Here is a 19,264-nt window from a genome sequence, read left to right as displayed (position 1 = left end):
ATCCTCCGCATGACTTGCACCATTTTGACGCCAAACTAGATCCCCGCACTTATAAGAGCGCGAACACACACGCTGGTTATAGTACTTTGCGATTTTCTGTTTATTATTAGCTTCGCTAACTGCCGCAGATAGTCTGCGTTCTTCCAGAAAATTAAAATTCTCCCGCAAAGCTTCTGAGTTGTTTTATTCATCGAAATTTTGTACACAGAACGTTGGTACCCCGATCTCTGCGGGTACAACAACTTCTGATCCATAGACCAAACTGAACGGAGTCTCACCAGTGCTTGCTTTGGGTGTTGTTCTATGTGCCCATAATACCTTTGGTTAGGGGTGTTCACGGTCCAGTTTGGTCCGGTTTTGACTAAATCTCAAACCAAACCGACGTTCACGGTTTCTAGATATGTCAAACCAAACCAGACCGAGAATGCCGGATGGTTTGGTACGGTTTGGAGTGGTCCGGTTTAACGGTTTCAAGTTCTTTTTTCTTTCTTTTATATTCATATTATTTTGTGTATATTTGTCTCGATTTGGAACGTTACGGTTGTTAAATTTTTTTTATTAAAACATTAATCAAGAAGCAACATCAACATATGATGGTAGTAAGTAAATAATAAATAGTTATACTTAACTGTGTATGGAAGATTAATTAGTAGTTATAGAATAGAATGATTCATCCGTCATATTTTAGTTAGGTTTATACATCAGTAGGTCAAGAGAGATATGAGGTTTTAAACACCTTCATGTTATTACTCAAATTCCATAAATTAGTGATCTAGCACTATATATACGTTGACATTATTAATATATTAACTGTTATGAACATATAATTAAAGATTTTTCTTAAATAATTTACATTAAATATACATCAATGATATAATTTGGTCCGGTCCGGTTTAACCGGTCGGGGGTCTATTAAAACCATAAACTGGACCGGGTTTCACGGTTTTGTGATTTTCAAACCGAGAACCGAACCGCCAATATCTAAAACCGGACCAAACCAGCAAATTGATACGGTTCAGCCGGTTTTTGCGGTTTAACGGTTTTATGAACATCCCTACCTTTGGTAATTCGTCCACCCAACCAATGCGACCGTGGCTTAATCTAGCCTTAATTCCAATTACTATATCTGTAGTGACCCGAACTTTTCCATGTTTATATATATATTAAATGAAATTGTTATTTACATGATTAAGTGTTTCCAACATGTTAAGCAATCAAACTTGTTAAGACTTGATTAATTGAAATAGGTTTCATATAGACAATTGACTGTAGTGACCCGAACTTTTCCATGTTTATATATATTAATTGAGATTGATATTTACATGATTAAATATTTCCAACATGTTAAGCAATCAAACTTGTTAAGACTTGATTAATTGAAATATGTTTCATATAGACAATTGACCACCCAAGTTGACCGGTGATTCACGAACGTTAAAACTTGTAAAAACTATATGATGACATATATATGGATATATATATATAGTTAACATGATACTATGATAAGTAAACATATCATTAAGTATATTAACAATGAACTACATATGTAAAAACAAGACTACTAACTTAATGATTTTTAAACGAGACATACACCAACGACCAAAAAAACCTACAAACACTTTCATTCTTCAATTTTCTTCATCTAATTGATCTCTCTCAAGTTCTATCTTCAAGTTCTAAGTGTTCTTCATATATTCTACAAGTTCTAGTTACATAAAATCAAGAATACTTTCAAGTTTGCTAGCTCACTTCCAATCTTGTAAGGTGATCATCCAACCTCAAGAAATCTTTGTTTCTTACAGTAGGTTATCATTCTAATACAAGGTAATAATCATATTCAAACTTTGGTTCAATTTCTATAACTATAACAATCTTATTTCAAGTGATGATCTTACTTGAACTTGTTTTCGTGTCATGATTCTGCTTCAAGAACTTCGAGCCATCCAAGGATCCTTTGAAGCTAGATCCATTTTTATCTTTTATAGTAGGTTTATCCAAGGAATTTAAGGTAGTAATGATGTTCATAACATCATTCGATTCATACATATAAAGCTATCTTATTCGAAGGTTTAAACTTGTAATCACTAGAACATAGTTTAGTTAATTCTAAACTTGTTCGCAAACAAAAGTTAATCCTTCTAACTTGACTTTTAAAATCAACTAAACACATTTTCTATATCTATATGATATGCTAACTTAATCATTTAAAACCTGGAAACACGAAAAACACCGTAAAACCGAATTTACGCCGTCGTAGTAACACCGCGGGCTGTTTTGGGTTAGTTAATTAAAAACTATGATAAACTTTGATTTAAAAGTTGTTATTCTGAGAAAATGATTTTTATTATGAATATGAAACTATATCCAAAAATTATGGTTAAACTCAAAGTGGAAGTATGTTTTCTAAAATGGTCATCTAGACGTCGTTCTTTCGACTGAAATGACTACCTTTACAAAAACGACTTGTAACTTATTTTTCTGACTATAAACCTATACTTTTTCTGTTTAGATTCATAAAATAGAGTTCAATATGAAACCATAGCAATTTGATTCACTCAAAACGGATTTAAAATGAAGAAGTTATGGGTAAAACAAGATTGGATAATTTTTCTCATTTTAGCTACGTGAAAATTGGTAACAAATCTATTCCAACCATAACTTATTCAACTTGTATTGTATATTATGTAATCTTGAGATACCATAGACACGTATACAATGTTTTGACCTATCATTTCGACACATCTATATATATTTCGGAACAAACATAGACACTCTATATGTGAATGTTGGAGTTAGCTATACAGGGTTGAGGTTGATTCCAAAATATATATAGTTTGAGTTGTGATCAATACTGAGATACGTATACACTGGGTCGTGGATTGATTCAAGATAATATTTATCGATTTATTTCTGTACATCTAACTGTGGACAACTAGTTGTAGGTTACTAACGAGGACAGCTGACTTAATAAACTTAAAACATCAAAATATATTAAAAGTGTTGTAAATATATTTTGAACATACTTTGATATATATGTATATATTGTTATAGGTTCGTGAATCATCCAGTGGCCAAGTCTTACTTTTCGACGAAGTAAAAATCTGTGAAAGTGAGTTATAGTCCCACTTTTAAAATCTAATATTTTTGGGATGAGAATACATGCAGGTTTTATAAATGATTTACAAAATAGACACAAGTACGTGAAACTACATTCTATGGTTGAATTATCGAAATCGAATATGCCCCTTTTTATTAAGTCTGGTAATCTAAGAATTAGGGAACAGACACCCTAATTGACGCGAATCCTAAAGATAGATCTATTGGGTCTAACAAACCCCATCCAAAGTACTGGATGCTTTAGTACTTCGAAATTTATATCATATCCGAAGGGTGTCCCGGAATGATGGGGATATTCTTATATATGCATCTTGTTAATGTCGGTTACCAGGTGTTCACCATATGAATGATTTTTATCTCTATGTATGGGATGTGTATTGAAATATGAAATCTTGTGGTCTATTATTATGATTTGATATATAGAGGTTAAACCTATAACTCACCAACATTTTTGTTGACGTTTTAAGCATGTTTATTCTCAGGTGATTATTAAGAGCTTCCGCTGTCGCATACGTAAATAAGGACGAGATTTGGAGTCCATGCTTGTATGATATTGTGTAAAAACTGCATTCAAGAAACTTATTTTGTTGTAACATATTTGTATTGTAAACCATTATGTAATGGTCGTGTGTAAACAGGATATTTTAGATTATCATTATTTGATAATCTATGTAAAGTTTTTTTAAAACCTTTATTGATGAAATAAAGGTTATGGTTTGTTTTAAAATGAATGCAGTCTTTGAAAAACGTCTCATATAGAGGTCAAAACCTCGCAACGAAATCAATTAATATGGATCGTTTTTAATCAATAAGAACGGGACATTTCAGTTGGTATCCGAGCGTTGGTCTTAGAGAACCAGAAAATTTGCATTAGTGTGTCTTATCGAGTTTGTTAGGATGCATTAGTGAGTCTGGACTTCGACCGTGTTTTCTTTAAAAATGATTGCTTAACATTTTTGTTGGAAACTATATATTATTAACATGTATATATTGTGTGATATATTAATCTCTTAACATGTTTGATATTGTGTGATAGATGTCTACCTCTAACACAAATCCCATTGACTCACCTAATAATAACAAAGAGTCGAATATATATTGGACTGATTCACAAGTTCCCGAAGAAGAACCGGAAGAAGAATCAGAACCGGAAGAAGAATCAGAACCGGAAGAGGAGGAACCGGAGGAGGAAATAGAACCGGTGGGGGAAATAATAAAACGGTTAAGTAAAAGAAAATCCTCAACCAACCGACCAAGGTTAATTATGGTCAATGGTGTTTCCGCCAAGGAAGCAAAATATTGGGAGGATTACCAATTCTCCGATGAATCGGATTCCGACGAGAATTCCGATGATGTTATAGAAATTACCCCAACTGAATTTAAAAAGGCAAAAGAAAATAATAAGAGAAAGGGCATAAAAATAGAGAAATCTAATTCCAACCCCGATGAACTTTATATGTATCGTCAACCCCCGAAGTCCTTAAGTTGTAACAATGACCCGGGAACCTCTAAACCACCAGGTTTTTCTAAACCAATGTGGAAAACGACGGCTCGTATTAGGGGAACATCATATATCCCTAGAAACTTGGCAAAACGAACCAAAACTGAAGAAGAAGAAACAAGCGAGTCGGAATAAGATAGTTGTATTCGTGTGGTGTAATATATGTAATATAGTGTGCTTATGCTTTATGATATATGTAAAAATTGCTTGTATTAATAAGTATTTTTTTTATGAATCTAACTCTTGTCTATTTTACAGTATAAAAACACAAAATGGATAGACAACCCAATATTTTAAGAGACCTACCCGGAGACATGATTGATGAAATCTTGTCTAGAGTCGGTCAGAATTCTTCGGCACAACTATTTAAGGCGAGATCAGTTTGTAAGACATTCAAAGAACGTTCCAAGAATGCCTTGGTTTATAAAAGGCTTTCGTTCGAAAGATGGGGGATATCACATTGGGAAATCCATAAGTTACGATGTGTTTACTTTGACGCATATATTGCGGGGAACCCAAATGCTATTTTACGCAATGGGTTAAGAAATTATTTTGACTCAATATATCCGAATATTGGACTTCGTGATTTAGAAAAAGCGGCTAACATGCAACATAAAGAAGCATGTTATGCTTACGGATTAGTAATGTTCGCTTCTCACCAAAGTGAGAACAAGAACATCGGCCTACAACTATTAAACAAAACGTTCCCACAAGTGACGGAGTCGGTAATTGGGGTAAGAAATGAGGTTTTTAGATTGTTACGGGACTGTTGGACATTACGTAACCTTCGTCCCTTTGACGACGTTACAACACGCTGTCTTATCAACGGCCATAACGGTTATGTTCCACAAGACCAAGGATGGGAAGTAATCCTAGTAAAACCAGAATGCATGACTTGTTTCTGGACGTATGAATTACGTGTCTTTATTGCCTTTGCTGAACGACTTGTGTACTAGCTAGAATTATCTTCACAACCATCTTGTATCAAATTTATTGTGTGCTATATTTCATGCTATATGTAAAATAAGCGGTATTGTAAGTTTGTAAAATATTGTATAAAAGTTTGAACGCAAAATATTATTATAATCAGTTTTTCATATAGAATTGTAGTAGTTGAATTGTATATTAGCTACTAAGTATGAACTTAACGGGTAGGTACTACCCGAATTTAAACTTATAAAATGCTAATATGAAGAAAAAGCTTTTATAAATGAGTTCATATTATGCTACGAAATACTATTAACTACTCTTAATATTCTGTATGATTAACTTGTTCCATTTGACTATTTTGAAGGAAATGGCACCGACTACTCGACACACCGTGAATATAAATGAAGAGGAATTCCGTACTTTTCTAGCTTCAAACATAGCTGCAGTACAGGCTGCGCTACATACCAACAATAACCTTGGATCTAGCAGTACATGAAATCGTGTAGGATGCACCTACAAAGAATTCACTGCCTGCAAACCTTTGGAATTTGATGGAACCGAAGGACCGATCGGATTGAAACGGTGGACCGAGAAGGTCGAATCGGTGTTTGCCATAAGTAAGTGTACTGAAGAGGACAAAGTAAAGTACGCTACGCATACCTTCACAGGTTCTACGTTAACATGGTGGAATACCTATCTAGAGCAAGTGGGACAAGACGATGCGTACGCACTACCGTGGTCAGCATTCAAGCACTTGATGAACGAGAAATACAGTCCCAGAACCGAGGTCAATAAGCTCAAGACAGAACTTAGAGGGTTACGAACCCAAGGATTTGATATTACCACGTACGAAAGACGATTCACAGAATTGTGCCTATTGTGTCCGGGAGCATTCGAAGATGAGGAAGAGAAGATCGACGCGTTTGTGAAAGGATTACCGGAAAGAATCCAAGAAGATATAAGTTCACACGAGCCCAACTCCATACAACAGGCATGTAGAATGGCTCACAAACTAGTGAACCAGATTGAAGAAAGAATTAAAGAACAGACTACTGAAGAGGCCAATGTGAAGCAAGTCAAAAGAAAGTGGGAGGAAAACGGTGATAAGAATCACCAATACAACAACAACAGCAATTACAACAATAATCGCAACAATTATCCCAACAATCGCAACATCAATCGCAACTACAACAAACGGCCCAACAACAACAACAACAACATCAACTACAACAATCATCCCAACAACAATAATAACTGCAACAACAACAATAATCAGAAGCAGCTATGCCAAAGGTGTGAAAAGTATCACTCGGGGTTCTGCACCAAATTTTGCAATAAGTGTAAAAGAAATGGTCATAGCGCGGCGAAGTGTGAGGTCAACGGACCAGGGGTTAATAGAACGAAAGGAACAAATGGTGTCGGAACGAGTAATGGCGGAGCAAGTAGTGTCGGAGCAAGTTATGCCAATGTAGTTTGTTATAAATGTGAAAAACCGGGCCACATTATTAGAAATTGCCCGAACCAGGAGAACACGAATGGACAAGGCCGCGGAAGAGTTTTCAATATTAATGCGGCAGAGGCACAGGAAGACCCGGAGCTTGTTACGGGTACGTTTCTTATTGACAATAAATCTGCTTACGTTTTATTTGATTCAGGTGCGGATAGAAGCTATATGAGTATAGATTTTTGTGCTAAATTAAGTTGTCCATTGACGCCTTTGGATAGTAAATTTTTACTCGAATTAGCAAATGGTAAATTAATTTTAGCAGATAATATATGTCAGAATCGAGAAATTAAACTGGTTAGCGAAACATTTAAGATTGATTTGATACCAGTAGAGTTAGGGAGTTTTGATGTGATAATCAGTATGGACTGGTTGAAACAAGTGAAAGCAGAGATAGTTTGTTACAAAAATGCAATTCGCATTATACGAGAAAAAGGAAAACCCTTAATGGTGTACGGAGAAAAGGGCAACACGAAGCTACATCTTATTAGTAATTTGAAGGCACAAAACTAATAATAAAAGGTTGCTATGCTGTTCTAGCACACGTTGAGAAAGTACAAACTGAAGAAAAGAGCATCAATGATGTTCCCATTGCAAAAGAATTTCCCGATGTATTTCCGAAAGAATTACCGGGATTACCCCCACATCGATCCGTTGAATTTCAAATAGATCTTGTACCAGGAGCTGCACCAATAGCTCGTGCTCCTTACAGACTCGCACCCAGCGAGATGAAAGAACTGCAAAGCCAATTACAAGAACTTTTAGAGCGTGGTTTCATTCGACCAAGCACATCACCGTGGGGAGCTCCTGTTTTGTTTGTCAAGAAGAAAGATGGTACATTCAGGTTGTGTATCGACTACCGAGAGTTGAACAAACTTACCATCAAGAACCGCTACCCACTACCGAGAATCGACGACTTATTTGATCAACTACAAGGCTCGTCTGTTTATTCAAAGATTGACTTACGTTCCGGGTATCATCAAATGCGGGTGAAAGAAGATGATATTCCAAAGACTGCTTTCAGAACACGTTATGGTCATTACGAGTTTATGGTCATGCCGTTTGGTTTAACTAATGCACCAGCTGTTTTCATGGACCTTATGAACTGAGTGTGTGGACCATACCTTGACAAGTTTGTCATTGTTTTCATTGATGACATACTTATTTACTCAAAGAATGACCAAGAACACGGTGAACATTTGAGAAAAGTGTTAGAAGTATTGAGGAAGGAAGAATTGTACGCTAAGTTTTCAAAGTGTGCATTTTGGTTGGAAGAAGTTCAATTCCTCGGTCACATAGTGAACAAAGAAGGTATTAAGGTGGATCCGGCAAAGATAGAAACTGTTGAAAAGTGGGAAACCCCGAAAACTCCGAAACACATACGCCAGTTTTTAGGACTAGCTGGTTACTACAGAAGGTTCATCCAAGACTTTTCCAGAATAGCAAAACCCTTGACTGCATTAACGCATAAAGGGAAGAAATTTGAATGGAAGGATGAACAAGAGAAAACGTTTCAGTTATTGAAGAAAAAGCTAACTACGGCACCTATATTGTCATTGCCTGAAGGGAATGATGATTTTGTGATTTATTGTGACGCATCAAAGCAAGGTATCGGTTGTGTATTAATGCAACGAACGAAGGTGATTGCTTATGCGTCTAGACAATTGAAGATTCACGAGCAAAATTATACGACGCATGATTTGGAATTAGGCGCGGTTGTTTTTGCATTAAATACTTGGAGGCACTACTTATATGGGGTCAAAAGTATTATATATACCGACCACAAAAGTCTTCAACACATATTTAATCAGAAACAACTGAATATGAGGCAGCGTAGGTGGATTGAATTGTTGAATGATTACGACTTTGAGATTCGTTACCACCCGGGGAAGGCAAATGTGGTAGCCGATGCCTTGAGCAGGAAGGACAGAGAACCCATTCGAGTAAAATCTATGAATATAATGATTCATAATAACCTTACTACTCAAATAAAGGAGGCGCAACAAGGAGTTTTAAAAGAAGGAAATTTAAAGGATGAAATACCCAAAGGATCGGAGAAGCATCTTAATATTCGGGAAGACGGAACCCGGTATAGGGCTGAAAGGATTTGGGTACCAAAATTTGGAGATATGAGAGAAATGGTACTTAGAGAAGCTCATAAAACCAGATACTCAATACATCCTGGAAAGGGGAAGATGTACAAGGATCTCAAGAAACATTTTTGGTGGCCGGGTATGAAAGCCGATGTTGCTAAATATGTAGGAGAATGTTTGACGTGTTCTAAGGTCAAAGCTGAGCATCAGAAACCATCAGGTCTACTTCAACAACCCGAAATCCCGGAATGGAAATGGGAAAACATTACCATGGATTTCATCACTAAATTGCCAAGGACTGCAAGTGGTTTTGATACTATTTGGGTAGTAGTTGATCGTCTCACCAAATCAGCACACTTCCTGCCAATAAGAGAAGATGACAAGATGGAGAAGTTAGCACGACTGTATTTGAAGGAAGTCGTCTCCAGACATGGAATACCAATCTCTATTATCTTTGATAGGGATGGTAGATTTATTTCAAGATTCTGGCAGACATTACAGCAAGCATTAGGAACTCGTCTAGACATGAGTACTGCCTATCATCCACAAACTGATGGGCAGAGCAAAAGGACGATACAAACGCTTGAAGACATGCTGCGAGCATGTGTTATTGATTTCGGAAACAGTTGGGATAGACATCTACCGTTAGCAGAATTTTCCTACAACAACAGCTACCATTCAAGCATTGAGATGGCGCCGTTTGAAACACTTTATGGTAGAAAGTGCAGGTCTCCGATTTGTTGGTGTGAAGTGGGGGATAGACATATTACGGGTCCGGAGATTATACAAGAAACTACCGAGAAGATCATCCAAATTCAACAACGGTTGAAAACCGCCCAAAGTCGACAAAAGAGCTACGCTGACATTAAAAGAAAAGATATAGAATTTGAAATTGGAGAGATGGTCATGCTTAAAGTTGCACCTTGGAAAGGCGTTGTTCGATTTGGTAAACGAGGGAAATTAAATCCAAGGTATATTGGACCATTCAAGATTATTGATCGTGTCGGACCAGTAGCTTACCGACTTGAGTTACCTCAACAACTCGCGGCTGTACATAACACTTTCCACGTCTCGAATTTGAAGAAATGTTTTGCTAAAGAAGATCTCACTATTCCATTAGATGAAATCCAAATCAACGAAAAACTCCAATTCATCGAAGAACCCGTCGAAATAATGGATCGTGAGGTTAAAAGACTTAAGCAAAACAAGATACCAATTGTTAAGGTTCGATGGAATGCTCGTAGAGGACCCGAGTTCACCTGGGAGCGTGAAGATCAGATGAAGAAGAAATACCCGCATCTATTTCTAGAAGATTCGTCAACACCTTCAACAGCTTAAAATTTCGGGACGAAATTTATTTAACGGGTAGGTACTGTAGTGACCCGAACTTTTCCATGTTTATATATATTAATTGAGATTGATATTTACATGATTAAATATTTCCAACATGTTAAGTAATCAAACTTGTTAAGACTTGATTAATTGAAATATGTTTCATATAGACAATTGACCACCCAAGTTGACCGGTGATTCACGAACGTTAAAACTTGTAAAAACTATATGATGACATATATATGGATATATATATATATATATAGGTATTAGGTAACCGTGATCTACAACCTGCCTTCTACTATTTTTTTAGGCATCGTGATATTTTTTTAATTATCGTGCTGTATGTATTTTTTTTTTATTCTTCCTGATTCAAAACCAAGTCGACATCCACTCAATTACATAGCGATCGATCAACTCAGTTTATTTATAAAACCCAAACGATTTCTCCATCATCATTATCAACAAAAACTTCTGTTTGATTGAAATTTAACAGAAATATATATATATATATATATATATATATATATATATATATATATATATATATATATATATATAGATGTCGTATACCTCTGTTTTTTGTTCAATTATCCACAAGCTCGAAATCTAAATCCATTTCAAAAACTATAAATGTGGTTTTGTTAGGAATCCTCTAAGGAAACTATCTGCAAAATTTGAGGTTCCAACTCTTTCTATCGATCACGAATTTCGGAGTCAAACTTTAGAAATAAAAAGTCAACTGTTTTGTTCATAGCAAAATTCACGTTCATTTTGATGTTTCTTGATCAATTGATGATTCTAATAGTTTCTAGGAGGGATTTGGAAAATATTTCGTGAAGGAATCGTTACTTAAAAACTTCTAAAAATCGAAATCAAGTTTTCTTTTTTTTAAAAACTAGCGACAGCAGCACTTTGCTGCTACTATTTTGTTTATTTATTTTTTTTGTTTTGTTAAAAAAATCCAACAATCAAATGTGTGTTATGTTTTTGTTTTAAAGCTAAATAAGTAATTCGATGCTAAGATAGTTCCCTGGTCGACTAAGTTGTGGAAGAAGAAGAAACAGAATTAAATGGTTTAAGATAAAATAAAAGAGCATATTAAATAGAAATATAGAGACAGAAGGATGGTAGAGGGTGGTAGCGGGCTAGCTTGAGGTCGCGGGTTCAAGTCCGGTTCGTGGCGTTATATTTTTAATCCAACTATTAAGGTAGTTTTTCATTTATTTATCATTATTATTATTATAATAATTATTATTATTACTATTAACATTATTACAAGTATCATTATTAATATCATTAAGGTAATTATTAAGAATATCAATATGATTAAAATTATTATTATTATCATTATTGTTATTACTAGTATTAGTATTATTATTATTAATAACATGATTTTCAAAACTATTATTATCGTAATTATTATTAATATCATTATCATCAATACTAGAATTATAATAACTATATGTTTATCATTATCATCATTATTAATATTATTACTACTATTGTTAATATTATTATTATTATGATAACAACTATTATTTCTTACAAATACCATAATATTACCTATATTATATTTTAATATTATATTAATTATATTTATATAATATTATACATATAAATATATTAATGAAAGACTTACTATATTAATGAACTAATGATGAAAATGAGTTAACATATATTTAAAATATATAAAAACAAATATATATAAATATATAATTATATCACTAATAATTATATACAAATTTATTTGATTTGAATTTATATGTTTTAAAATATATAAAACTGATATAGGTTCGTGAATCCAAGGACAACTCCACACTTGTTCAGTACCATCATACACGAATTTACTACAAACTATCGTAACGTATCGTGAGTTCATCTGCTCCCTTTTTATATATTTTTGGGCTGAGAATACATGCGCAACTTTTATAACTGTTTTACACGTATCAAATATTAAACTGTGATATGTCAGGCTATGACCAGCAAGTCCCCAACCGACAAGTATAAACGATAACTTGTACGGGGCAAACTTGAAAGTCTAGTCTAAATATCAGTACCAACTATTAAACTGTGATATGTTGGGCTATGACCAGCAAGTCCCCAACCGACAAGTATAAACGATAACTTGTACGGGGTAAACTTGAAAGTCTAGTCTAAATATCAGTACCAACTGTTAAACTATGTTATACCCGGCTATGTCCGACTAAGTCCCTACATTGATATTTTTAATTGCTGCGGCATTCTTAATTATTGGGGATAGGCCTATCGGGAGTAACGTCCCTGATACATTTGACTAAGTCTTTGTATTACTTGATAATGAAATTAAACGACAAGGACAGAACAATTTGCCACGGGGCAAACAACGTTTAGTCTAAATATCACGCACTGGCATAACTTTTTTTTGATCCTACGGGAGATCAACTTGACTGGATCTGAGTGATCTACTTATGAACACAAATCTTGTGTTCTAACACTATTACTGAAATCATTATTTATTACAAACCTATGAACTCACTCAACCTCGTGTTGACTTTTTAAGCATGTTTATTCTCAGGTACTTAAATATTGCTTCCGCTGTATATCTACTGCTTTGATGATGATTGCTTGCTATGCTTGGAGTCTTCATTACATATCATATCAATTAAAGACATATTTATCTTCTGCTGCAAAACTCAACAAAACGTCTCATGTGGAGTCGTTCTCGTTTATACAACTGTGATTTGATATAATTAGACACAAATTCCCCACGCTCTATTTGGGGTTGTCACAGATTGGTATCAGAGCAGGATGTTGTAGAGAACCAGGATTGCATTTTATGTGTGCCTTATACAATTAGGTATCTTAGCAATGTAGGACTACAACTTTCCCTGACCATAGTGCCTTTAATTGTTGCCTTTAACTGTTAAATGCTACACTATGCCTTAGAAACTATGCTTATTAAATTCTTTAATATTTCTTAGAATGCCGAGCCAATCAGAGAACTCTGTCTACTCTCCAATTATGCCACCACATTCAAATGCGATACCTGTTGATTCTGCTGACTCTGGCTCTAATCACTCACCGGTATATAAACCAACGAGTACTTCTGAATGGGAAGCTATTCAAAGCCTTCCTAACTACAATGGTGACTACTCAGGCTACAAGCCCGAAAAAGAGCCTATTGAGGAATCGTCTAAAAACTTATCTCTAAAGAGAAAGCAAACCGAAACCGCTACTGCTGATAAAGCCGGTCCATCAAAAAGGGCTAGCTCACCATCTCGTGAAAACATCGCTCAGATAGAGGTGCGTCTAAATAACCTAGAGAAAGAAAACAAAATCTTGAAAGAAATCATCATAAAATCCTTCAAAACTCGAACCGAAAGGCTAGAAGAACTTGTAAAGTATAACACAGAAAAAGTGATGGAGAAGGTGATGAAAGTGAAGGACGATGAAGAACGCAATAACCGCTGGGGAAAGCAATCTCTTACCTATTTGAGAGAAGATGTCGACCTTAGATTTAAGATGGAGGAAGACCACATGAATAGTCAACTTTCTATGAGGGACTACATGTACCATGTAATCAACAATGATGTTTCCAATCTTTATAATAACCTTGAGTATCTTTATGAGGAACAAAAGGAGAAGAACGAGAAAGTTGAAAAGTTTATGAAGACGGTTGAGGAAGAGAAAAAGAAATATGAAGACTACTTCAATCTTAATATTTCCTAGTTATTTTCTACCTATGCAAAGGCTAGGCCTTAAACTATTTCTATCCCCGAATCGTGTAATAAGAATGCTTGTTTAAAGCCTCGTTCTTAATAAAATAAAGTGTTTCGTTTATATCATATTCATCTGTATTCCACTTAATTTTTTTTTCAAACTTATGACCTATCAGATTTATCAAACTTCTATATGTTATTGAAGATAATGGTTCGTCCACAAGCTCCTGCTACTACTTCAAACACTCACGTATCTTATGCCTTTATGCATCGGTTTGCGAACCGGAAAATGTCACTAGGTTATCACAGTATACGAATTGAAATTCTTTAATCAATATCTGGTTACAAATCTCAACACGTCATACCACCATTATTACATAAATGGATGACACATCATATCTTATCATCATATCTATCCCAGTAAACTTTGTCTACCACTTTTCCTAAATTTCCAATCACGGAAATCTTTTTGCTATAAATACGTATTCAAGGAGACGAATATATCATTCAGTATTCAATACCCATTTCATATCAAACCCTATTCCAAACACATAATATGAATTTATCTAACTCCTCGAGCTCCCACGGCAGTGTAACCGGAACAAACGAACCAATCAGCCATCATCTTTTTTGGATGAATTGGGGATGGGTTCGTAGCTGACTCAATCAATGGAGGCAAGAAGAAGGTGATCCCTTCCACCAACCGAATTCACCTCTTGGCGAAGAACCTGAAGCACTTACCGGCGAACCAGTTCGAAACACCATTTTCTCTCTTCTTTCCAGGGTATCCCGTCACGAATATATAATATCGAAGATTCTAGATCTTATTCACCCCCTTGTTCCAACTGCCAATCATCCCGGAATAGTAGAAGAAGTCAACGAGCTTCGCGCTCGAGTAGTGGCTCTGGAGAATATGGTGCAAAACCTACGAACACCAGCAGCAGCACCAGCAGCATAACCAGTACCATCAGTACCATCAACATCACCACCAACAACATCAGCTTCATCAACAACAACATCCGCATTCCACGCCTCAACATCACACTCAGTACCTCAAACATCAACATGATACACCCCATAGATACCAAGGAATATTAGTAATAATGAGTTAAGATGTATTGACTCATTCTTCGTGAAGAATTATATGTATACCTTATATACATATATGATTTGGAACAATAATAAATCTTGTCGTACTAAGCAATTACGGTGAATTTCAACTAGTATGTACTACTTGGTTAATTCATATCACTAATATGCTATGATGTACACCTTTCGTTAATGATTTAACAATTGTTAATCACTGCTTCAGCACAATAAACTCCATTTCATAATGAATCAAGTGTAACGATGAATGTATTAATTCATAACTTCATTAGCAAAATATTTCGCGACAATTATGAAATCTCCAAGGTTTTGGAAATTATTTACTCTCGTTCCAAACCACAAATCAGATGAGTTTAATATATATTAACTCATTAAATCCATGATTACATCTGAAGAATACATATATGAACGTATATCTTCATAAAGATTGTAAATTCTGTTGTACAAACTGTTAATTGTGAAAATATTTTAACGGGTAGGTAATACCCGAGAAATATTTACTTCTCACATTAATACACTGTACATTCTTCAATTTTGATTCATAAATCATTAAATATACGCACTACCTTCACAATGATACACAATCATCTTCATACAAAATCAATTACACATTCTGAAATTAACATATCGGAATTCAAGTAAAGCTTTAGCTGGTGTTATCTTCCTAAAGATTACTACATTCATGAATTATATTCATTCGTATTCTGCAATGAATTGTCACATCAAACCACTGAAATTATCATTCATTACTTTTGAAATCAACAACGCCTATTCGCTAACCATTAGATCCGTTGACGATTACAATCAGCGTTTAATCATCTAAAATAAAATTTCTTGAAACCATCTCGGATTGATAAACAATGATTCAGAAATGGTAGCATTAAATGCAGAGGAAACAAAAGAATTGTCCTCATCATTGGATCTTAGAAATTCTAAGATATCACCGTATCTTTCGTTATAAATATCCTCTATATTTCTGAAGATATCTTTATAACGATTCTTGTTAGCAATTAATTATCTCTTTGCGATATCTTTATCACATCATAAAGGAAACTGTTTTAGTTTCTATATTCTGTAAAATTCAAGTTTAAATTATGAATGATTTGAAGTAGTATTGGGAATTGAAGCATGAGTTAGTATAATATAATGACGTCAGGCCAACGTGATTATATTACAGTAAGTCATGCTAAATTTTTAATGGAATATGATGATTCATAGACTTTATAATCATCATTTGCCATGTTACACGACTCTTACATTCTATTTAAACTCTAAACATATCAAGAAAATAATTTTTCTTGATAGTTCTATCTTTTCCGGATATTCTGGTAATATGACAAATCAAATCGTGCTATTACCTATCCTTCTGCTTTGAATATCATGATCATTCGAAACTTTATACCTATGAATTCTGGACCGTTACTTGCTTTACAAAAGCATGAAGCTTCGACATATAAGGGAAAATATAAAGCCCGATAACAACACCAAAATTACAAACCTTGTATATCAATGCGTATAGCAATATAAAGACACGGGAGAACTAAAAACACAGTAAATGCTAGAGCATAATAGAAGTAAACAGACTCCTCTGGTGGGAGTTGGAAAAGAAGGAAGATTGTGGCGATAACCAATATAAGGTCAAGAACAAGAACTGGATTGAGCATATTAACAAATTTTTTGGAAATATGAATTTAAGAAAGAAATTATAGAAGTAGTGAAGATAATGAAACGGAAGAAGCTAATTTATAGCAAAATTCCAGACACAGCAATCGAGGCAATTCACCACATTTAATTAAAGAAAATCCTAATTTCCGTAATTACCGGAGAATAAAATCTTATAAAGATTTTGAAGATTTCTTTAAATCCCTTAAATTCCGGAAATCAACTTTAACTATGTCAAAAGTTAAGGCGAACATTTAATCTTCTCATTTACTCTTTTGCGATAGCTTCGTTTATACTCTTTCTATAATCAAATTACGTTATCCATATTATTTAATGTCGATAAAACTCTAATTCATCATTCTTGTTGTAAAGAATGACGATCTCTATCAAATTTCATGACTATGATTTTCATGAACTCCTCTCTGTTTTGTCTGCCCTAATATTGCAGCATAAACGCTCAAGGTTTTAAATGAGCTCAATATTATTCATAACACATTTCATGTATCCAATTTACTGAAATGACTTGCATAACATCATCATTTTGAATGATCTCTGCATTAATGATAAAATGCACTTCGTAAAAGAACCTATAGAGATTATGGTTTGTATGACTTAAACGCTTGAAACAAAACAATATTCTATCCGTTGGAAAACACGCAAGGCCCCGAACATACCTGGGAACGTAAGACCAAACAAAACGTAAATATTCTCGTCTATGTACGAACAATGCCGACTGATGGCAACAACTAAATTTCGGGACTAAATTTCTCTTAACGGGTAGGTACTATAACAACCCGAAAATTTCCAATTTTCCAATTAAATTTAAACTAAACTTCGTTAAATTTAAACTAAACTTCGACTGTTCCCAACGATTCGCGAACAACCGGTTATAAAATATATGTAAATATATATGTGTGTGTATATACATCATTATTATCATTATTATCAAGTATTATAATTATTATTATTATTATTAATTATCATTATCATTAATATAATTACTAATATATTACTAATATATTAGTATTAGTATTAATACTTAACAATTAATAAAATATCATCATTATTATTATTAATATTATTATTACCAAAATTATTATTATTATCTTTTTTATAAATTATTAATATCATTTTTATCACAAATCATTATCATTTACGAATATTATTATTAAAAATATTATTAATAATAACATTTATAATGATTGTTATCATTATTATTAATTATAAGTAAAATTATCATTTTTATTATTAGTATTGCTATTTTACAACTTATTATTATCATTAATGTTATTATTATTATTTGTATTTGTATAATTATTAATATAATTATTAATATTAAATAAAAAAAAATGAAATTAGGTCACACTACAATACAATCTCAATTGAGTCATATTTCCAAAACAAATATGTGGATCAATTAGGTATTAGGTAACCGTGATCTACAACCTGCCTTCTACTATTTTTTTAGGCATCGTGATATTTTTTTAATTATCGTGCTGTATGTATTTTTTTTATTCTTCCTGATTCAAAACCAAGTCGACATTCACTCAATTACATAGCGATCGATCAACTCAGTTTATTTATAAAACCCAAACGATTTCTCCATCATCATTATCAATAAAAACTTCTGTTTGATTGAAATTTAACAGAAATATATATATATATATATATATATATATATATATATATATATATATATATATATATATATATATATATATATATATATATATATATATATATATATAGATGTCGTATACCTCTGTTTCTTGTTTAATTATCCACAAGCTCGAAATCTAAATCCATTTCAAAAACTATAAATGTGGTTTTGTTAGGAATCCTCTAAGGAAACTATCTGCAAAATTTGAGGTTCCAACTCTTTCTATCGATCACGAATTTCGGAGTCAAACTTTAGAAATAAAAAGTCAACTGTTTTATTCATAGCAAAATTCACGTTCATTTTGATGTTTCTTGATCAACTGATGATTCTAATAGTTTCTAGGAGGGATTTGGAAAATATTTCGTGAAGGAATCGTTACTTAAAAACTTCTAAAAATCGAAATCAAGTTTTCTTTTTTTTTTAAAAACTAGCGACAGCAGCACTTTGCTGCTACTATTTTGTTTATTTATTTTTTTTGTTTTGTTAAAACAATCCAACAATCAAATGTGTGTTATGTTTTCGTTTTAAAGCTAAATAAGTAATTCGATGCTAAGATAGTTCCCTGGTCGACTAAGTTGTGGAAGAAGAAGAAACAGAATTAAATGGTTTAAGATAAAATAAAAGAGCATATTAAATAGAAATATAGAGACAGAAGGA

The sequence above is a fragment of the Rutidosis leptorrhynchoides genome, chromosome 1, assembly GCF_046630445.1.
Source record: "Rutidosis leptorrhynchoides isolate AG116_Rl617_1_P2 chromosome 1, CSIRO_AGI_Rlap_v1, whole genome shotgun sequence".
In the NCBI taxonomy this organism is placed as follows: Eukaryota; Viridiplantae; Streptophyta; class Magnoliopsida; order Asterales; family Asteraceae; genus Rutidosis; species Rutidosis leptorrhynchoides.
Note: the sequence above shows the minus strand (reverse complement) of the source record.